A 24,213-nucleotide genomic window follows, 5' to 3' on the forward strand; every position below is an offset into this window, starting at 1 on the left:
AGGAGGGGGGAGGGCAGTCCAACATTTCCTCACGATGATGTTAATGATCTACGTTACCACAGTTAGATCAGCATCATTATCATATCAATATGATTCTATGTTTAGAATTATTATCATAACTACTAGGTCATAATTTAGATCTAATAATTCAAATTGTTCATATTCCAGTACACCGCACTATTAAAATTTCCTTCTGCATACTATTGGACGATGAGAACAAATAGATTGCGAATAGAATAAGACCTTTAACTAGAAATGATCGAATCTCCTTTTCTATTAACCTTGAATTGGGCCCTTTACTGAATGTAGCAGGGCAGGTGGATCCAATCTACTTCAAAGCTAAACTAAATGATATTTACACTAGCCGGCCCTCCAAAGGAACATTTCATCCTTAACTGTAGGGTTTACCCTTTTGGAAGAAAATAACATTTTAAATTGGTAAATCCTTCGAAGTGTATTAATAATTAACCTCTTTAATAAATAAGAAAAAGGGCAGTTGTTTCAAAATAAAGAGAAATAAAAACCGTTCAAAAGAAAGAAGTTCTACAGAGAATATTAGGGTAGAGATGCTGCTATATCTGGGTAGCCAAGGGCTATCGGCATTTAAAGCCCAGTTAACTTTAGACGAATCACACGATAATCTAATTTAAATAAGTCGAAAGATTAATATATAATCTAAAGATTTCATTGATGTATCTATTATAAAAAGGAGTATATAATTTACCAATAAATGGGTTTAGTTAATCAATGAATTTAAGAAATCGAAGTCAATCAAAACCAAAAAAATCGACTCTTACAGATTCAATTGTAATTGTAATTCAATTTCTCAAAACTAAATTATAATGCATTTGCATAACTTTAATATTATAAGATGTACGGAGAAAACTAGAAAAGGCCAGCTGGAAAGCCACATATCTTCCAAACAGTATATTCCTGTCAAAAATTCGATGCACATAAATATGCACCGAACGGCACTTTAGAGGCAAGATAAACTTCACTGCTTTCTAAGAACCTAGTTTAAATAAATAAATCTTTCCACCCAAAACGTATTAAGTGAACAAAAAACGTGGACTTATTGTGTTCATAGTTTAAAGAATTAAAATAAGAACAATTTATTTTGGTAAAGTTTTTATCGAAATCCATTAGATCTGGGTGGTTGTTGAAAAATGATCTTTATAAATGAGGATATGCTCTTTATTTTAAAGAAAATTTAGAAATTTTAACTTTTACGGGAAAAGAGGAAAGAATTGTCAAAGTTGGGTGTCAAAATTGGCACCCCGGCAAGGTATGAATGGTACGAAAAAATGTAGTGTAAATAGTATAAATATGTTAGTTTAGGTTTAGTTTCTGTTTAGGGTGAGAGGAATATTGAGTACTCCACCCGAATTTTAGTTTAGTGCGTATATGTGTAATATGATTGTCCATTTTTAATGCGTGTATGTATTTATTTGCTTGGGAATATTTATTAGTATGAGCGCATTTAAGTATGTAAGTATTTATTGGTATGTTTGTCTGTATGAATGCGAAATCGTAAGTGTAAACCAGAGTAAATGTACATATTAGTTTTACTTAGGCTATGATCCGTGAGGGGTGCGAGGAATATCAAGTACTCCACCCCAAGTAGATATAGAAACAATATAGGTGCGATTTATTTATATGTTAGGACAGTTGTCGATCGGTTTTCTTCGTTAGGTAACTAGTAGTTTAACATAATCAGTATAGTGTCCATCAGAAATAAGAAAACAGGTGCGAAGGACCTTAGATGTTGTGCACCTTTCAAATAACAAAAAAAAAAAAAAAAAAAAAAAAAAAAAAAAAAAAAAAAAAAAAAAAAAAAGTTGGGTGTTTTCAAATTAGTGTTGTTCAAGAGCTGAAGGCTATAAGGTTCGAGCCTTGAGCGCTCAGGGTACGAGTCAGAGCTCGAGCTGAAGCCTCACAGAGAGCTCGGTGAGCCTCCAAGGCTCGGCTCGATTTTTTTTTTGTTTTTTATATGAAGCATTTTATTTGTGCTATGTATTAATAAATTCATTTCTTAAAATAAAATCAAGTTATAGCAGTTAATGAATTTTTCAAACAACTCCAACTTGAGCTTCACGGCTCGAGCTCTGAAGGCTCAAGCCGTAAAAGCTTGAGTCGAAGCTCGACTCGGTTGAGCCTTCAGCTCGAACCTCAACTGAACAACACTATTTCAAATTGTCAACATTACCACTTTTTCGTACACTTTTTGACGTTCAACCCTAATACAACTGTCCTACCGAATTATTACATTGATTAATGAATTGACTTCGATTAATTGATTAAGAACACTACAATAGTTTTGACTATATAATGGCGACTATAGATCGGAGACCAAGGAAAAAAAAACAAATTGAATAGAGCAATAGCTTTTAAAGTAGTTTCCTGACAAAGAATTCTGTTTTTAGCCTATGCCAGTCAGTGATACCAACATTATCCAATAATGGTGTAAAGAGAAAGGAAAAGATGAAGGATAAAGCTGGCTTTTGTGATAGATAAGGAGATAAAGTGAAAGAGAAAGAGAAGAAAGAGCTCCAAGGAACAGAAGTGATGCCTGTAGCTCGCACCCACAAATTGATCACATACCATCATGCCTCCAGCTTCACACTCCTCCAACCCCCCGAAGAAGATCTCTAGAAACCCTCGTGCCTGCGTCACAGCACATTGGGCACAGAGGTCCTTTTTTTCCCTCTTACTTTCCTTTTTCCTTGTTCTGGCTCCTAAATTGAGTTGACAGCACGCTAACTTCACCATGCCATACAAATTGAAATTCATCGCCTTTGAGATTATCTACTTAATGCTGTACATAGCAATCAATCCTAGTTTAGCCTTTATTTAGTTACTTACATCAAACGGATATAAAATTCCTCTTTATTATGATAAATAAAATAACATCACAAGTCATTCTTTTGCAGTAAATTAATTAAATTTTCCGAAACATGTTCAAGAAAATGTTGAAGGAAGTATGACTCAGACCCACGCTAAAATCAGAGTCCCTCTAATAAGTTTCAAACCCAAGGGATAGCCTTAATGTAATAATGCCTGAACTAGAAAAAGTACAGAATAATAGAAGATATATTCGCACCTTCAGTGGACTCATATTCTTCCGACTTAGAATTTAGGTTAGACTTTTTTTTATCGTAACTTCATTTAAGGCTCTCAGCATCTGAGATCATTGTTGCCAGGAGACGTCCTCTGGACAGTGTTCCCTCAGTATAGACAATACCGCCAATCATCGAAACTTTAAGGAGCTCCTAGGAATAGAAAAAACTAAGGATCACCAGCTGAATTTGAATCAATGAACTAATCCCTTCGTTAGTTATAGAATTCATACTGATACATATTATAATCGTGTTAGAAACGTACAATATACTGGAATGGTACTACAGAGAAGATATTAAGTTCACTGCTCTTCAGCAGTCACACTTAAATAAAGTTTTCAGGATTTGTTATTAATGGTTACCAACAAATAAAGAGCTATTTCCGGTAAAACGATTTTAAAACAAGGATTGTTGCTGGGCAGAATTCCGATTTTGAGAATGCACAGGGAACATCCGTTTTTAATATCCCCAAAGTCCAAAAAATTATGTTATATTCAATTGGTCTCGTAACTTTCTCTAAATATTTATGGGTGTTTCAAAACTTTATTTTAACCCAGGTTAGTTATGGAGATAATATTTCTTAATTATGTAATATACCAAAAAAAACTTACGCACAAACAGAGGGATGGAATAAGAGAGAGGAGATTTTCTAAAAACCACTTTGCTGTAGTGGACCTCACTTAACACGAACACTTCCGGGAAAAACAGGAAAATTGGACAATAACAGAGACAAGCAGTTTCTCTTAACAAGGTCTAAGAAATAATAAACTTTCTTCCGCTTTTTTTGTTAACCAATGAAAATAAAATCTCGAGATCCAACAACAAGGAGAGAAAATACAAAGAAGGAAAACCGTTTTATAAATCCCTAAACTCTAACTGGTACACAGCAGATTTTTATTTAATGGCATAGAAATAATTGAATTCTCCGCCACAAAGAGCGAAATTGCTCGCTCAGGTCAAAAGAGATCTAAATATAAATGGGAAAACAAGTTAGTCTTTGGGTCAGATAAAGCGGGATTGGGCTAAATGATTTGGCCAATTACATTGCTCAGTCTTCATCACGTCCGCGTGTTGAAGGTGAAATATTTACAGTGAAATATTCTCTGTATAGCGTTAACTCAACAACTTTATTTGAAACAAATACTAGAGTTTCTATGTTGTGTTACGTAAATACTTAAGAGTATACTTAATACCAGAGTACTTAAGAGTATACTTAATACCAGAGTACTTAAGAGTATACTTAATACCAGAGTACTTAAGAGTATACTTAATACCAGAGTACTTAAGAGTATACTTAATACCAGAGTACTTAAGAGTATACTTAATACCAGAGTACTTAAGAGTATACTTAATACCAGAGTACTTAAGAGTATACTTAATACCAGAGTACTTAAGAGTATACTTAATACCAGAGTACTTAAGTACAAATACCGAGCTAATAAATAAACTAAATAACATATTAATACCAAGAATGATGAAATTGTATGTGTACGTGGAACAAATGATGAATAATTGGTCAGATGAAAGACTGATCGTTGAATGCTGCAGTTTCAAAATCAATGCGCAAAGATTCGTCGCAAAATCCAAGACAGAAGATTGTCCACCAGCCTGTAGTCTATTAGACATCCCTTGGTGGAGATGAAGAGCCAAAAGTTGGTGATGATCTTCTTCTAACTTCTTCATCCATTTCTTTACTACCAATTCTCTTCTGGTAGTCACCACTTTTGCTATTTCCCTTCCACAAAGTACTTTATCCGAACATTTCCAGCCACTTTCTTTGTGCACATGTATGAACGAGAATATATCGTACAATCAAGGCAGAAAAGTAGCAGCCAGCTATGATTCTGTACCATTTCTGAAGAAAAAAATTCAGCAAGAATACGACAATCGAAAATGAGTCTTTTACTTTTGAACAGATTCCGGTTTGTTAACATTTTTCTTTACGGCTTTTTTTTTTCATCGGAGAAATGTCTTAAACGACTTTATTTGGGCTTCAAAATTCACAAAATTCTCTCATAAAAATATCACTTTTGTTTGAAACGTTTCCTTTTGGAGGGGAGGCTTTTGTTGTCAGTATACTTCCATGTTAAGTGCGCTTGTGAAGTACTCCCTAAGGCCATGAACTAAGTCAAGTCCGTAGTGACTTTACTTTGGACTTTTTTTACTCTTTCATACCCGTCTGTGCTTAGTGTAAATGTGCTGTTCATCATAATAAGGAAACGTACATCATTATAAAGGCTCGCTCGCCTAGTTAACTAGAGAAGTTGGAGGTTCCGACTTATGAAATTTAAACCACAATATTCTGTTGTTGTGACAGAATCATTTCCTCTTTGGTATTCCAGATATATTCTGTTTTACGCGTCTTCAGATATTTCCCTCCCAGTAAAAACCTTGGCATTCCTTTAGGTCGACTAACTTCCGCTTGCGTTGTTAGGTTGTTAATAATGTTAACTGAGTATTTTATTTATTTATTTTATAATAAGTTTAAAAGAAAAGTGGAAGATATAAGTGGAATTGCTATCTGTCATTAGCTTCGTAGGATTGAGAGACGTCCACACAAAAAAGGAGAGCAAAACCTCGTCCGGAACAACAATGGTCCACTGTCCAAGAGACCGGACCTCACCAAATTATCCCCTAATCTCAAAATTAGGACCGCCAGTCCAGAATTCCAGACCTTAGACTACAAGTACGAGTACAATATTAAAAACTGTAAAAATTCTTAAGTTTAAGGTAATTGTTCTATAAGTGCTAGTTTTAAGTTCGGGAGCGAATACTTGAGTAAAGGTACATGTGAATGCTAAAGTGGGCAAATAGAAGTTGACTATTTTGGTCTAATTTTTCCTCAGAGAATATTTCAGTTGCCTCAAAACAGATCATTCTTTCCATCAAGTTCTAAATGTCTCTCCACCTAACCACGGCTCTTTCCCAAAGTGATTTAACCATCAAACTCTTTAGCTCCAAAGCTTTTCACCCATCTGGAAATCTTCATTCATATTTCCGCGTCCAACTCACAAAAAATAAAAAGCTGCTCACATGCAGTACTTCCCGTAGGAAAAAGGAGAGGCGAAATTACACTAATAAATAAGAATGGAAAAGGGTACTGAAACAACAGTATTTTGGGGCTTTTATAAAATTCCCATTTAGGCTGGACCATTGGTACAAAGTACTCAGCATGCTGGAGATGGAGTTCTGTGAGAGAAAGAGAGAGATATCATATTACATCTGCATTCAAGCAACAAAACGGCCAAACATCGCTCGAAGAGAAATATGAAAAAGAAGTAGACACAAGTATAATGCTATGAATAATTCTATTCGGATGAGAATTTAAATGTAATAAAAACCAGAAAAAAAAACAAAAAGATAATAAAATGACAAATTACTTTACATAAAACAGAGAGTGACTTAAGGTAACCGTCAGAATAGTAAAGGTATCATTTATAAGTTGGTTAATAAAGGAAAAGCTGGTACAGAGTCGCATGACATAACCTTATGGCCACTGCTACAACATTTGCTTAGTATTTGGCATACGTTATACTTGATAGCCAATCTTGTCAGCCTGTTCTAGCTGTTCTAGAACTTAAAGTCACAATTTAAAGTAGATCCTCTTAAGGTGTATCTTCAATCAAAGTAAGCTTTTTCTCTACCTCTTTATTTAGAGGAAATAGATGAAGCAGTTTTCCAGAAAAAAAGCCACTAAATCTTTGAAAAATGTAATCTAGTAAGCAGCTTTTCTGAAAACAGCTCTGGTAAACATACGTATTCCCCCCTTCCACAAGGTACCGGAAGACGAAAGTTCATTTGGAAACGTCAGAACTCCTTCAGTCCTGTAGTAGAAGTAGCATTTCCGATATCTAACTTGGGGTGCTTTCTTAGACTACGCTCTACAAGCTCCTAAAGATGAAAAAGAAAATGTGGTTAGATCTGCCATATCTTTGATTTTATTCGTCGCAAACGATTTCGAACTTTCTTCTATCATCAGGTATAGATTAGTCGTTAGGAAGTGTGGAAGACGAAAACATAAGCGAAGTCGGATTCCCCTACACTAAACTGTTTCAACTCTGAATCCGGTCACTACGCTAGAGACGGAAGAGAAAATCTAAGCGACAAGCTGGAGCCGGAAGCGCTGGATCAAGAAGAAAAGTTTCCATCAAAAGTTGCACACAACAGCAAGCTTGACGTCATTCTGAAAGTTGCGGAAGTAAACAAAGGCTGCCACCAAAAAAACAAAATGCTGAATAAGATTTTTCAGTTGGCTAACATTAACAATAAAACCGACTAATATTTCTTAGACATTCATATATATGAGAAAGTATAATGTTGGCAGCCGAGAGAAATAGTAAAGGCGCTGCACCGCCCACCGATCATCCAAACCATCCAGCGTCTCGTCCGCCATCAACTTGTCCTGCATAACCAATATATTCCTTAATATAACATGTCCCATCTTTCTAGCACGTGTCTATATGTTCGTGCCAAAATGAAAGAGGAAAAGACCCATCCATTCCATTCGAACACCAATAGACGGCAAAACCCAATTTGAAAGTTAATAGCCTGATGGTTTATCCAACCAAGAAGAAATGGAATGTTAAAAGAGTTATTTGAATATCAACGCAATTCTAATAAAATTGGAACATTCACAGGACATCCGCTAACATCAATTTACGTAAAAAAAACTTTTCTAAAATTTAGAATTAGTTCTAAAAAATGTTTAACCATGAACACTACTGAAGGAGTGATGACGTCATATCCTTGTCAGAACCACATTATATCCTCTGAGAACAAATTCGACTAATTCATCTTAAAATTACTTTTTAACAATTAGAAAATTACGCAAAGTGGGGAAAAAAAACCTTCGTAAAGTCGCACGTCCGGTATATACATATACTCGTATATTCTTCCTCCACGGAATTCCGATTAGTCTAATTAAGGCGCATCTACATCTGAGATCATTGGCGCCCGGAGCTACTTTCCTGCACACTAACCGGCCTGCAGAAAATGTTCTGCCGATACTGACAACACTGTGCATCACCAGATAGACATCTTTTGCCTTTCCGCCTGTCCTTAACGTTGTTACCCTGAATGATTCTCATCTCCCAAAGCTTATGATCCATTATGATATCTACAAAAGGACTGGCAATCTAGCGTTCCCATTGTGACTAGCAATCTGTGCAGGACATATCAATCCGTCTATAGTGTTTTATTAATTTGATAAGTACCTTCTAAGGCGCAATGGGTACATTTGTGAACAACAATCAAATTAGTCTTGAAATGTAATTAGAAATGTAATTAACTCTAATCTAATTCTGTTAATTTAGGAGTTATTCTCTCCAACAATATACACTCGGCATGTATGGATATACGTGAACATATCGGACCCATTTAGAAATGTAATTTATAATTCGATTGTCGGGCACGAGAGTGTTTTCTGTTATTCCAACGATTAGTTTGATAAAAAAGTTTAAATCTACAAAACAATATAAAGTATTAGGGAAGGGATTAGCTATGAGGTTAGCATACTGGACTCCCACGCGGAGGTCCCGGGTTCGAATCCAGCAGCTGGCCCTTAGATTTTCTCTTCCTAGGAGCTTCTTACAGCTCACTGTCCGGTGATGGACAGTGTTGTCTGTAACGAGAGAACACTGTCCGGAGGCCGGCAGTGCACTGGAAAAAGCTCCGGGCGCTAATGACCTCAGCTGTTGATGCGCCAAAAAAAAAAAAAAAAAAAAAAAAAAAATAATTATGATTGATCACTTACAAAATCCATAATTGTTCACTAAATACTCTGCAAGCACGAATGTGCTTTGAGTGAGTGATTAGAATGGCATTGAGAGCATTGTTCTTGTTGTTAGACTGGGGCACCCGCAAGGACGCCCCTGAAGAAATGGCTTACGGAGAAACACCTAGGAAAGTCAAGATCGATCAGGTTTTTGCTCTTTTACTCCTCGTGATTGAGTGTTCAAAGAACACACGAGTATTGAGTTATTATAACCATGTTTTGAAGTATTTGACAAAACATAAAAGCTGTTCTTATTTTTCCGTAAAGCCTTATTTGGAAAAAACATTATCTTCAAATTTGGAATTTGATTGGCTACAACAGTACAGAAACCCAGAATACAGTAAAAATAATTTCTTTCTATAAATAGTTTAAATAAAAATAAAACTTCATAGAAGTGAACAAGAGTTGATCGGATTTACGTGATGCTGAATATGGATGAAGTATAGAAGGCTAGAAAGTCACAGAGTCTGCTGTACTGACCAACAAGATAATGCACAAGCATTTACATAAAGGTTTTAGGACAGCTTTTATGTAAATATACAATAAGGCTCCACTTTAAATGCATACATACAAGTGCCTATAATAGATGTATGCATGAAAGTGGAAGGCTTTCTAGTCAAGCAAACAGTTGCTGGCTACCGCAGGAAGAAAGCACTGTAACAGGAAGTGGCCAGATCGCTACCAACACTATCTGGTGAGTGAACTAATAAAACAGGTGAATAGACAAGGTAACTCGACCGACAAAGAATGATCACTTCTATCCGGTTTCCCGCGGATTGCATCCGACCCAGACCTATATCCGCTTACCACCACCCCCGCACATTCTATACGAGTGCTATAAATTTTTATTTCCCACCTTTACTTGTACTTCCTTTATTGCTTACCCAGACTTAGTACCCTCCTAGAAAAGTTAAGTAAGGTTGCCAATCTCAATTTTATTTAACGTACGTATAAACCTCTTTACTGCAACTCTCTTATAACTGCACTCAAAGATCATTTTACTTTAATCAATAAAAGTAGTCTTTGATTTAATTAATGGAACCAATAAAAGAAATCGGTGGATCTTTTTTAATCAATTTTTATATTTTAAGCACTAATTGGGCTTAATCAGTTCTCACTTCACGTTTATTGACAATTGCAAGCTGGCCGATTGCGTAAAGTTCCCTCCCTCTTTTTATATAGCGGTATCGTAAACGTGCCTCCATCTTGTGGTACCATCAACGAGCTATTCTGATCGCGTTTCCTACAACACTTAGACCCACCCAGCTTCTTATAGAGCTATGATAAACTTCTTGTTAATTTACAATTTATGGTTAGTTTTGTTTATAGTTGGTACGTACTAAGTTTCTTCTTTGTTTGTAAACAATCAAGTACATCCGGGAGGATTAAGTGGGAGGATTTGCAAAGGAAGAAGAGTAAAGCTTACTTCCTCTGTTGGCCTCCACTACCAATAATTCTCTGGCTCTGGCCTCTGAGAGGACGTGTTCACCTTCTTTGCTACCGGAAATCGTTGTAGCTAGCGTTTTTAAGTATAGACGTTTCACAAAACACCATGGAGAAGAAAATTTAATTTATAAAAAAAATAATAAAATAAAAGACATGTTTCGCGAACTAACTATAAAAGAATGTCAACGTTCAAAAACAGTATGGACATAACAAACTGCCCAAGATACTACACCGAACAGAAGTTGTCAAAAGTCTTAGACAACAATCTCCAACTAAAACTTTATCGTCTGAACCTCTCCTCCTCATTTGAGATGAGCTAAAAAGTTACATCTTCTAACTAATGAAAATCTAGTTTGTCTTTTTTCAGGAAGGAAGGAAGGGAGGGGGAAAACAAAGTCTGGGCAAGTCGCTAACGACTTTGCTGCGATTGGGCTAAGAACTACTGACCAGGTAGTTCATCATAATAACAATAACAACTGGAGTAAGGGAAAAGATTAGCTGAGTGTTTAGCGTTTACTGAATTCCGTTCACAGAGATCACGGGTTCGAATCCAGCTGTTGGCCCCAAATTTTTTTTTTCAATTATTTCGTGGAGCTTTTCACGACTCATTGGTCAATGCTCAATGGACATTGTGGTCTATAAAGTGAAAACCAATCAGGTGTTATAACGCGCCTTGAAAAAAATAATAACTGAAATAAAATAAATTCGTATAAGCACATTGACGGGGGTCCAACAGTTAATAAAGCCCAATAAATACTTATTGGTATTAAACTAAAACAATCTGCGAAGAAATATGAGTCTTTAGCCAGAGTGCGGATTATAAGCAGTTAGAAAGAAATGGGATTTTGTATAATTAAAAAGGATTAAGTTTAAAAACAAACCAAGACGCTTAGCATTACTAATTAATGCAAGAGAGCGAACTAAACCTTCACAATCTCGTACTTTGGCGCACAGTTTGTAAAGTTTCAAGAGAATAAAAAGTTTATACAAAGAAGATCGGAAAATAAATAAAAAGTTGAACAACAAAGAATGAAATTACAAGCTGGAGAGGTCGTCGCAATCAGTCCGTACTTCTTCTAAAACCAAAACAGCTCGGAGAAAGTGCTGACATTTGTAAATACTGCAAACTACAGCAACTACAGCAAGTAGTGTCCACTCGTTAACACCTTTAAAATTGTGAGACAATTACTTAATTAGTTAAACTTCTTTCCTGTATTTAAGGATCAGCTTTAGCGTGGGTGTGTGCGAGAGAGAGAGAGATATATTTGAAGAGAGAGAGAGAGACAAGTGAGTTACTATATTTTGTGTACACAGTATTTTTAATGGCCCTAAACTGAGTACAACTTACTGGCAGAAGAAAAAGTTCTCAGCCTGACCGATAAGCCAAGAAATGCGAGACTTCCATTAGCCAAGAAGCTAAAAATGGCGAAGCTAGCCCTCAAACATTGCCGCCATTGACGAACTCATGGTGGGAGGTAAGAAAGTTAATCTTAAGAATCTTAAAAACAACAGAGGATCTGCTGCACACCAGAAACTCTCCAGTCCTGTACAAAAGTTTACTGCGTTCAGTGGCAAAAGAGTTTTACGACATGCGGTGAAACTTCATCACGACGATTTCACAGAAATTTACTTCCGGAAGTTGGCATATTTACACTTTATTCATTTCTTCTAAGTTGGATTCTCTAAATCTTCTACACGATTGAAAATTTGGTTAGAACCCCATTTACTACGACAGGATAAAATCAAAGATAGGCAGGACGAAATTAGGGTAGGATGAAGAGTTTCCTGTCTGCACAGACATGGCTATATACTAACCATAATTTTTATAATAATAATAACAATAACAAAGGGAAGGAATTAGCTATGAGGTTAGCTTATTGGATTACCACGCGGAGGTCCCGGGTTCGAATCCAGCTGCTGACCTTTAGATTTTCTCTTCCTAGGAGCTTCTTACAGCTCACTAACTGGTGATGGACAGTGTTGTCTGCAACGAGAGAATACTGGCCGGAGGCCGGCAGTGCACTGAAAAAGCTCCGGGCGCCAATAACCTTAGTTGTTGACGCGCCTTAAATCATAAAAAAAAAAAAGAAAAAAATAATTTTGTGAGTATTCATGATTTCCTGTTTCCATTCTATAGCCTAAAGCTCCCATTCTTTATTTAATGTTTACATCCGGTCAAATCCGGTGGTAGGCAGAATATTTTTTTAAAACAATTTTACTCACTAAATAAAAATTCGATTTTTAACAATTAGTAAAGACGTATATTATGGATCTTAATTGAAACGTTCGTTTCAGTGGCCTGTAGCGTGAGGTTTTATAATTTGAAAATTTGTCTGAACGCAACACTAAGTCTTATCGAGCAAAATGATGCTGATGATGGTTGTAAAATACTGCAACAACTAGGGTTGAACTATCATTACTTTAAAGATATGTATGATTAAAGTTTATACAGTTTGCATTGGTTATTATTTAAAATTACTATTAATTAATATTGGTAGAACTAACTAAATTATAATCGAAATTAGAGCAAATTGGCGGCCATGTTTACTTATTACAGTCTACTGCGCAATCTAACATGAAGTGAGGGCCCACTAAGTGCCTAGCTACATTGCATATAGTATGTGTCAAAGGGTTATGCACTTAACACTGTTCACAGCATTGGGAGCATTAAATGGACATAGTTCCGCCCAACTCAACAATCAGTATCCAGTCTGCCATTGCTCTGAGCACATATGAGTTCAGGCAGTAAAAGTAATCGGAAGTCCAGTAATTCGACAAACATCACTTAAAAGAGAAATCTGTAACTTACTGTACGATAAAATCTTTTAGCTTTCTCTTGTATTGAATTTTTACCAGAAATACACGATTTTGAGTCCCGAGAGTTCCCTTGAGTCCAAAAATAAAAAATACAAAATTGGATTTTTATAAAGTAATGTTTGGATATTTGGTTTGGATATATGTATAGTAAGGAGAGTTTACCATTTATTCAAAGGACTTTAGATTGTAGGGATTAGAAACGATAGAGCTTTAGGAACGCTGGGTTGAACGCCATTGTTACACGGCGTAAGTTCAGATGGATTTTGATTAACGATCTAAAAAGTAAACGTTCGTTTTGTAATGAGAGTCTTGATCTGTTATCTTGGTGTCGCTTTTAGCCATTGAACATTTCTCGTCTGTAATGTCGAGCGTGGTGGTTCCGTAAAGTCTATTGTCGAACATCTCACAGTAGGTGAGAATAAAGGCAAGAATAAGAAAGAGTAGAAATAAATCTTCTACGGGTAGAAGTAGTAAAGCTGAAATTCTCTTTCGTTCAGCTGCATTCTCCATTTTTTTTGAGAAGATTCTGAATGTTCCTGTGGGAAATAACTAAATAAAGGCCGAGTTTAAAAAGAGAAAAACGCGATTTTTGGGTTGGTTGGGTTGTCTGATGTTTTCTGACTATGTGTAGCTGATCCCTTCAGAGTTTTGTATCTTTGAAAAGGACAAGAAAGGAGAAACGATTCTCGTAACCTTAGGGAGATGGAGGATAAGATCCTGAAAAGAGGAAGGACCAACAGTTCCGCTTGGAGAGCAGCCTAAGGTGCCATAAAAAGCAAAACAAAGGCTTCTTGCATTCTCACCGCTATTGATATCAGTTTTTTTTTTATCAATTTCCAAAAGAATTGGTTGAATATCTTCAATAAGGATTCATGAGGACGTTGTTCGAAGGCGAATTCTACAGCGCCAAGAGGAGTGAGAGGAAATAGTAAGAGAGAAGTTCATGGCAGGAGGAGTGAATATTAAGGATCACGTATGATCACGTTAACTTATTATTGGTAACTCATCTTTCATTGTTCAGGAAATAAGCAGAGTCCTGTTTCAACTTTTCAAAATATGATAAAGTTTACCCATATGTTAACCAACCCTCTGAGTGAGTACTGAAAGGATATCCTCTGGAGAACGAAGTAATCAGTTAATTAAGAACTGGAAAGCGAAGTAGAAGACGTGAACAGAGGAAGTGCCACAATTAAGAAGTTGGCAAAAGTTAGCTGCATATTTAATGACGTTAAACCAAGATAAAGTTTTGCATGACGTGATATTTTGAGAAGTAATGGAAAAACGGGAAAAAGTAAATTGTACAAAATATAATGTGACCTAGGACGATGGAATGGCGCAGCACTTGGAGTAAACAGACGATGACGTAACACACACAACACTGCGACATGATATACAGTGGGAGGAAAAAAAGATTGGGTTCAGAGAGCCGTATATGTTTTCACCCCGGGGGGTCTGCAACGGGGAAAAAAAGAAACAAAGAGTGGCTGATGGAGAGGCTCCAGAAGGTCTGCTGGCTAGCCACTCAACCAAAGGCGGTTATAAACCACTATAGGATCGCCTCTAACCCTTTCAAGTTTTTCGCCATTTTTTCTTTTCTGTCCCGTTTTTGTTTCCGGTATTAGAATGCAGAGTGCTCACTTAAATAGCACTTATCCTACAACTACTATTTCCGCTCCTGGTGCACAGTTCTTTTTCTAGTTCATATACCATCCCTTATCACCTAGTATTACAAGGTTTGTCGTCCCCTTGAGTCACTTACACCTATCTCGGTTCCAGCTCTCAGTATTCTATACTGAATTATTACTGGAAATATTTGTTTTCGGATTAACTGAATGCTAACAAAATATTTTTAACGCATGGTCAGGTTTTATTGTGTAACAGAATATCTCTAATCCGAAAAGTCGCAGAAATCTCAAACTTGTTATTCCAGTTTGTCGTCTTGAGAATATCACGAACACTAGGCGCCACGGTAGCCGAGCAGTTAGAGGCTAGACCCGCAATGCTAAGATGTATTGCGGTACTAGGCTATATTCCCCGGTCTATACCTTTAATGGTTAATATGAGAAATTTATAGTAAAGTATGTTTGCTAGTCGCCACGATAGCCGAGTGGTTAGAGGCTAGACCCGCAATGCTAAGATGTATTGCGGTACTAGGCTATATTTCCAGTCTATACCTTTAATGGTTAATATGAGAAAATAGTAAAGTATGTTTGCTAGTCGCCACGATAGCCGAGTGGTTAGAGACTAGACCCGCAAAGCTAAGATGTATTGCGGTACTAGGCTATATTCCCAGTCTGTACCTTTAATGGTTAATATGAGAAATTTATAGTAAAGTATGTTTGCTCGTCGCCACGATAGTAGAGCGGTTAGAGGCTAGACCCGCAAAGCTAAGATGTATTGCGGTACTAGGCTATATTTCCAGTCTATACCTTTAATGGTTAATATGAGAAATTTGCAGTAAAGTATGTTTGCTAGTTGCCTCCGTCCATGACACCTAATTTGGTAGTTGGGCATAAAACCTGCTAGAAATAATAGGCATTACTAACTAATTTGTCTTGAATATAAGGCTAAACCACAAAAAAAAATGAATTTCAATTTATTTACGACAAATAATATGTGATTATTTTCATTAAAATTTTTCTCCGAATACTGAACGGGGTTTCAAAGAATTGCAAAGAAGATTGATCTAAAGTTCTCCCTCCACAAAACAAGACACTATTCTACCATCTGCCAGTAAATTTAATTATACATGTACATATAATTGATTGATGGTAAAAATCGTTCGATGAAAAGAAAAAAAAATCGATCAACTGCAAATGCAATTGTTGGTTAGTAAGAATTATTTTAAAAAATAAAATAAGTTAAAAAAAAGAAGTAAAAACTATGAATTTGCAGTAAGAGGAAACTGTATGTATGTTCCTCTCAAATTTTAATAACTTAATATTCTCCGCAGACGTTTAAGAAATATAATTCTTTACTTATTTTTGTAATTTTTATTTTTTGAAACATAAGTATCCCCACCTTGACTTGTTATATTCTCATACAAGAAAACGAAGGTAAAACAATTATTTAAAAGAACCTTCTAGAACATTAATTTTCATCTCATTTAATAAAAGTTAGCGAAGAAAACATTAAACATTCTGTACAGCATTTTTTGTTTTGTTATCTCTCTTTAATTAACTTCTAGTTAATTGTCTCTCTTTTTCTAAAAAGGAAAGTACCCCTGAGAGAGTGAGTGAGAGAGAAGAGGAAACTATTTATTTCAGTGTCACCTAAGCAAAGGAATTTATATAATTACAACATTGACGAACAGTTGAAGTGAAGCAGTCAACTTTTTGTTTAAACAGAGTAATTAAACATCTGGCAGCAAAATCATATTTATAAAATATTAAATTACAAAATTCTTTAAATTAAATGCTTGGCAATTTAAGTGAAGTAGTTTAAATTTTTCATTTAAATTAACTACGCGTACTTTTTTCCATATTCGTAGCAACAGTTGCAAAAATTTTCAACTCTTCACCAAGTCGTTTCAAATTTCACTGGTAATGCAAGCGATTGGCTAGCCCAACGGGGAATTTAGTTTTACATTATTTGCTGCCCGTGCTAGGTTTCCGGATTGTCCCAATCAAAAATTAAGTACAAAATTTGTAACATTTCGTCTGTTAAGTATTCTGCACACTGTATATAACAACGTTTAATCGTAATACCCAATGCCTCGACTGGCTGGCCTTGTATACTGATGACATCGCTGTAAGTGGGAAATAAAAGTTAACCCCTTAAAAACAGAGGCTATCGTTTTCACTAAGCGCAGGCCGATCTTGTATCGACATGTCCATTTCGGGGGACGGATTGGGCCGTGGGCTGCCACTATCAAGTATCTTAGAGTATTACTGGATCCTGGGCTGACCTTTACACCCCACCACATAAAGGATAGAGTCAAATAAAGGGTTAGGCAGCCATTCGAGTGTTATTCCCGCTGTTCTGCAGGGACTCTAAACTGTCCCCAGAGAGAATAAACTCCTCCTGTACAAGGTAGTGGTTAGGCCCATGTTACTTAATGCTTGTCCCTCCTGGAGTCTGACATGTCGATCCAATATCGCCTTGCTACAGATCATCAAAAATAAATTCCTCAGGCTTGTGACAACTTCCTCCTGCTAGACCCGTATTATAGACTTACACTCTAACACCAACATGGACTATGTAGAACACTACATCAAGTACCTCGCTGCTGGTTTCTTCAGTAAGTGTGAATCCAGTCACAGCCACCTATGCAGACTTATAGGGGACTATAGTTTGGACACGGTGCACAGGCACAGAGGAGTTAAGGACTCCCTGAAGTAAAAACCTTCCTTAGAGGCTGAGGGTTTTTCATCGTTTTTTCCCCTCGTTATTTACTTTAACATTTTTATATTTTGTAACAATTTATGTAATTAGCTGGAGGTTTTAGTATTTATACTGGCACTCCGATGTACATATTTATATGCTTTCATTAAATAAAATGTTTCTTCTTCTTTAATCGTAATTGATCCATCACTCCCATCATTAGAAAAAGAAAAACTACAAAATTTGAATTTTGAATTGTGTGGAAGATTGCAGTAACGCAGTTTGGCAATTCCAACGAGAACTGCCTTTTATTTGGTTTATTCTTGTTGCACATAACGATTACCATCAACAATTGAAGCACTAGTGAACATACGGGAAACAAATAAAATTGTTGAAAAAGATGGATTAGGTCTCAAAGTGGATAATATCGTCGATTTTTACCATCGTAGTTCGCATTTCAATTGTATCCCTAACTTCTGTTCACGATTAGATAGTAGTTTAAGCAGTTTGGTGCAGAGATGTCGACTTCACTTAGGTTTCCGTCACAAAATACACTTTCTGCCTGAGACTTTTATTTTTTGGCCTTTTTTGACGTGAATAAATTTGCTATCATATGGAGGCAATCCAAAAAACCTAATGATAACAAAATCAGGGAATCAGTTTGGCATTATAGTTTCGAATCTATCGTCTACATCCAAAATTAAATTAGACCACTGGATAGCTAAAGGATCAAAGAATTCATTACGATAAGCGAGGACTGTGACGTATCGCGCGCAGTGGATGGGGAAGCGCCGCCATTTTGAGATCATTTTCCTGCTTATTGAGATTTGCAATAACTTTTGACTCGGAGAAGCTACGATGTTCGTTTAAGTTTTAATCTTCAGCTGTCGTCACAATCTATCGATTGTATATAAAACATTAGTGTAAAATAGTGACAGTGAATATAATAAGGTGTTAGGATAAAAAAATATTATCAAAAATATATAATGTCGGCCTATACGCCTCGAAAAGCCAAAACTAAATACAGAGATCGTATAAAGATCGTAAAAAATTAAGAAAGGGCTTCTCAAGAACAATCGAATGGTATTAATAAAACACCGTATGACCGAGTCAAGCTGTGCCGGGAACTTAAAGGAATGAATGCGGCCGAGCGGATCAACCCGGCGTCAGTACATCTGCAGCTGGGGCGGTTGAAATTATGCAAGTGGATGATGGAATCGCTTCTACATCGACAACGGACTGTATAGGCATACATTGTGTTCGATCGTCGATTATGAAGACACATTGGGCAGCAGCTAGTGCACGTTTCACTACGACGTTTTTCCTTGATTTCATCCTAAATACATAAATAAAAATATTTTATATTAAAAATATAACCCGTTAAGTAAACGTATTCACGTACAACACACGGCCGTGACCATGACACAGCCGCAGTTTTTTTTTTCTAAAAATTTATACTTGACGCGGTGTCACTTATTGAGGTGGTTAATTTTAGGTCTCATCCGGTTTCAGTTCACATCAGATTCACGTAAAGAATGAGTGAAATACTCAAGTTTATGATCATGAAAAAAACTAATAATAATGGTAGGTTGGAGATAGTTTGACAGCCATTGTTGATTGGTAACATTCTTTTCTAATTTACAGGTCAGCAAGATGTGTAGATGAGATTTCGTTTTATTACCAGATAATGCCTACTTTTGTATATCTGGTACGTTTTTATTTTAGTTTATACGTACATCTAGGAGCGTGTGTGTATTATTAGGTGGAAATGGAGTTGCAGAAGAAGGACGAGTAGTGTGTGAGCCAGGCCGTCTGGTAGCAAGGTGGAGATTGTTAGGGGGTGTGGCAAGACTCGTGTTGTCGCTGGAAGATTGCATCCACTTTATATCCTCTGCTATCCTCCTTGTTCGCACAGATATTTCTTAGTCTACCACTACTTGGGGACTTGCTGTACTGCTATGCAGATGTTGGCTGGCTCCAGATATCATGTATCCATTCTCTTTTCTCTTATACGTACATATTTCTCCACATCTCCTTATGATTACCTCTTTTTAACTCGATTGATTTAGTTCCAATGTCCACCACTTCCTGGATAATTCCTGTTTGTTTTAGCGAATCGATTCCGAAACCCACCTTCTTTTTGCGTAACAACTAAATCACTCTGCCAACTACAAGTTGCCAAACTAGATAATAATAATGGTAATAAAAGAAAATAAGATAAAAAGTGACGACAAACTAATAATTATAGTTCTCTATTTGTCAAACGTAATTTGCAGGGTTGTGAGCCCTCCAACAGAAGCTGTTATGGCTAGGAGGTATGATATAGGAGAGAGAGAGACAGAAGAGCATGATCATGCACTGTTTTGATTACGATCAGGTGATTGTTGATTGAATTTAAATCACGTGATTAGATATTAGGTTTAAATGATCTGTGTCAGTTGTGCGATTGATTGAAATACGATCTCTGGCCATGTGTTTCATCATTTAAATTTTCCTTGATTATTGCTTGATTATTTTTGCCAATAATCCTAGGATTTTTTTTGTTGTTGTTGAACGATAATCCAAAATAGGATTGCTAATGAATCCCTCTGTTCATTTAGCAGAATTTCTTGTTAGTTCATTAAGCAAAAACAAACAGAATTTTACCTCTCCGTTAATTGTTATCCATCGTTGCACGTATGTTTATTGTATCCCTGGCTGATTTCGGGCTTTCATTCATTATCAGAGGTAGATTAATTAGTTTGTTGGAGAGAATTCGACTTTATTTATGTTACACACAATCATCAAGTGTAGTTTGATAAGGAAACCTAAGTGAAGTTGACAACTCTGCACCAAACTGCTTAAACTACTATCTAATCATTGATTGAAGTTAGGGATAAATTGGAATGACGATGGTCAAAATCGACGATATGATCCACTTGGAACCAAATTACCATTTTCAACAAATTTTATTTGCTTCCCGTATGTTCACTGGTGTTTCGATTGTTGATAGTAATCGTTATGTGCAACAAGAATAAACCAAATAAAAGGCAGTTCTTGTTGGAATTGCCAAACTGCGTTACTGCAATCATTCTACACAAATCAAAATTCAGAATGTTGTAATTTTTAGGTTTTCTAATAATGGGAGTGATGGATCAGTTACGATTAAACGTTGTTATATGCAGTGTGTGCGGAATATTTTACGGATGAAATGTTACAAATTTTGAACTTAATTTTTGATTGGGGGCTGTGGCAATCCGGAAACCTAGCACGACCAGCCAACTATATAAAACGAAAACTAACAGACCTACTATGGATTCAGTATGCATTGGAGAAAATGATCCGTTTCCAAAAGAAAAAAAAAAGTCACTAAAATATTTAAATTCGTTCTGTTAAGCGTCACTTCCGCTAAATTGCATTGCTTCAAATTTGGTACTTACATATCCGATTCAGTGATATTATTATTACTTATGAAGGCATTTACATGATACTGAAATAGCAGTAAAAAGGGAAAGTCTAGCCCAACCTTATATCCCCCCCAAAAATAGAAAGAGGTTAAAATCTGACTTTACAAAAAATAAATTACTTCGCAGAACGTTAATTACAAATTAACTACAAATTTAAAAGAAAATATTCTAGTCGAAGAAAAATAAAACCAAGATTTTAAACTTCAGCAAGTTTTAATTAAAAAAAAGAACTGAACTATTTAACTTAATAAAATTAAGAAAAAAAACAAACAAAAAAAATTTAATGCACAAAAATAGAACAAAAAACAGATGGAGGGAGGGATGTCACGAACAAAAGCGGAAGAAGGGGGGGGGGAATTGGAAACACTTGGTTGTTGGAGAGTTGGTGACGTAGTCACTTGTCAAAACCAACTTCTTTCATGGACCAAAAAGAAAGAAGTTTGAAGCTAGTGATTGTGACTCCACACAGGAGTGATTATGAAGTAATTACGGACGATTTGTTAGAGGTGCCACAAGTGAGAGAGGAAGATTTGTTAGACTGTTATAATCACCAGCAGTGACGTCCGCACCCAGTAAGCTATCTTCGTATCTCTCACACACATTCTCCATTCGCTTAAACACCTAAAATTGATTGCAGTAATTGTTGCAGTTTAATTTCCATTTACAACTGTTTTGGCAAACCACCAAATTAGCCACTCAATAAAAGCTAATCTTGCTGTGTTTAATGAACAAGATTTGGTTTTAAGTATTCCAAATTTTCTTACAGGTTTTTCTATCTGGTTTTTCTCTTAAAGGGATGTACGAAAAATATGTTTTTATTTTCGGTAATTGTTAAATAATTGGCTCTCGATGTTGGACTAAATTTATTGAAAGAAAATTTAACCTTGTATCTTGTCTTGATTGAAAATAATTTCAGGCTATAAGGTCCTGGCGAGGTCCTTAGCCAACTCCCAAGCCACAAAGATAACCTCTATACTCCCCAGTCACAGCAACATTACATTTCTAGGTCATCCGGTCAACGCAAAGAGTGCTTTCAGTCTCTGGACGTCTTAAATCGTACAATAACTTGCCCAGGAAAAATACCCTACCATTAGTATTAATATGATTTTCAATTATAAATTAATAATATTCTTTATTATAAATTATTATTTAATAGTGATAACGAACAAATATGAGATTATCTGCATTACTGTATGATATCTTTGAGTCAGCAAGAGTAGTGCGAGATGATGAGGACAAAACTAGTTGAATCACCTGTGTTGATGGTTAACAGTCCGAATCCGGTCCGGAATACAATAAATGCATGGTACGACGTATAAAATAAAAAAAAAAAACATGAGATTATTGGCGCTTGGAGCCTCTCCATTTTATTGCCTGCTTCCGGTAAGTGTTCTCTCTGGGTTTTAGATACAAATCAATAACGTACTTAGATCTGTAGAGGCTTCTAGCAAGAGAGGATATAAGTGAAGTCGATAATTAATTTATTAATTATTATCATCCAAGATTTCTCTCGCAACCGGATGCAGCCACCAGGCTAAAAGCATTCAAGATGTTCTGTCTGATTTACGAAAATAGATTAGGTGGTTTTCAGCTGACACTGAATTTTCAGAGGATGCCTGCTGTTCCTAACATTGTGAGAATACGTTTTCTTTTGACGGTTGATCCTATAAGAGAAAGTGACAAGTTCGGTCGTCTGCCAAGATTACCTCGACCGTTCGCGAACCTTCACACCCAGAGCCTGATACTTGTGTCTCTTTTCTACCATGATAATGTTGCGGTCACCATATTATATTGTTCTTTCACGAAAATACAACCAAATTCTCCATTTCACTAATATTCACTCAAATTCTATAAATTGAATGTATAAATAATGTATTATTTGAAAGTATTTTTAGAGATACAGTTCCATTAACAGTGATACACATTTTTAAGTAAATCTGTTCTATTTTCGACAATGTTTACCCGAAGGAAGCTAGCTGTTAATCCTCTAAAGTATAGTAGGATTGACTATCTGCTAATACCATCAGCTGGGAGAGACTCTTTGTATAGAAAATCAGATTATGGAAAAGAACTTTTCCTTCAGTTTCCCAAGAAAAGAAAAGTTTTCAGCCATATTGGATATTATTTAGTAGGTCATTGTAAAAGTACCAAATTCTTCATTTTGCCTGCTAAATTCAAAATTACTTAGCTTGGGTTTAATAAACAGTAACCTTCTTTTATTTAGGTTTTTTTTTTTTATAATTTAAATAAAAAATTAGAAATCAATACAATAATAATAATCAATACTCTGATAAATTATGGATACGATGTAGAGCGTGAATGGAGTTATGGGCTAAAAACTCCGACCAAGCTGTGTGCTTTAATTAGGCAAGCACCACGGCTTGGCGATATTATCCCGTGATAAGAGCAAATTGAATGATACCGTGGGACCGTGGGACCAAAACCAACAGCATCAGCTCTAAAACTGATATCTTAAAATTAGCCGTAAATTACCCACCATTAATTCCTGAACGTGAATATCCATACAGTATGCATTATTCATTTAGCAAACATCATGGGAGGGGGGAGCCACAGGAAATGGTTTTAGCATAAAATCAAGTTAATTAAAAGGTATACGTCATATATTTCGCAGCATCTTTAAACTGTTTCTCATGAAAATGTAATTGGTACCAAAATATATCACTATAGATTGGCCAAAATGTTTTATCTCCATCATTTATGAGCAAACTTGATCTTATTTTGAATACTGGGGCGAAAACATCTGGGGCGATATGGGGAAGAGGTGTGTTACTTTCAATAAACTTGAGGATGTAGTTTCTAGATCCTGGTTGGTTTCTATTAGTTTAAGAGCTAGCATCCTTCCCAGTTTTATTAAATTCGGGGAAGTTTTCGCCAACACATCTTGGAACGTGTTGAACGGAAGCAGTTAGTGGACTAAAGAGTTAGAGATTTCCTTCTCCAAAAAAACATCCCTGGGGTAAGGCTGGATGGATCCCTTTATCTAGCGGAGTCATCCTCTCAACATGTAGGCGCTTTACGAGGAGGAGGTAGGTTTTACAAAGGTGTGGTTATTACCAACTAACTGCCTAGGGTTTCCTAAATCCTAGGTGGCTACTAGGAGTCAAAGGGTTAGCCTCCTACCAGTTTCTATTAAATTAGAATAAAGTCTTCTTCAGAATATCTGGTAAGGCATTGGAGGGGAATGAGCACAGAGAGTGTTGATCCCTGACCGCTCTTTCTAGAACATCCCTAGAGAATCTGGATTAGAACCTGATAGTTCTTCAGGAAAATT

At 36.1% G+C, this 24,213-nt stretch overlaps 2 protein-coding genes across 7 annotated transcripts in view; one reads left to right on the forward strand and one right to left on the reverse strand.

Moving 5' to 3' along the window:
• The window catches only part of LOC141453811 (midasin), a 222,663-nt gene that overhangs the window by 115,006 nt on the left and 83,444 nt on the right, over positions 1–24,213 (reverse strand). The window lies entirely within an intron of this gene.
• LOC141453827 (uncharacterized) overlaps positions 1–24,213 on the forward strand; it is a 129,393-nt gene that overhangs the window by 51,230 nt on the left and 53,950 nt on the right. The gene's annotated exons all lie outside the window — the stretch shown is intronic.

This window comes from Rhodnius prolixus, unplaced genomic scaffold, assembly GCF_049639745.1.
Source record: "Rhodnius prolixus isolate KJV_2025 unplaced genomic scaffold, Rpr scaffold_1, whole genome shotgun sequence".
In the NCBI taxonomy this organism is placed as follows: Eukaryota; Metazoa; Arthropoda; class Insecta; order Hemiptera; family Reduviidae; genus Rhodnius; species Rhodnius prolixus.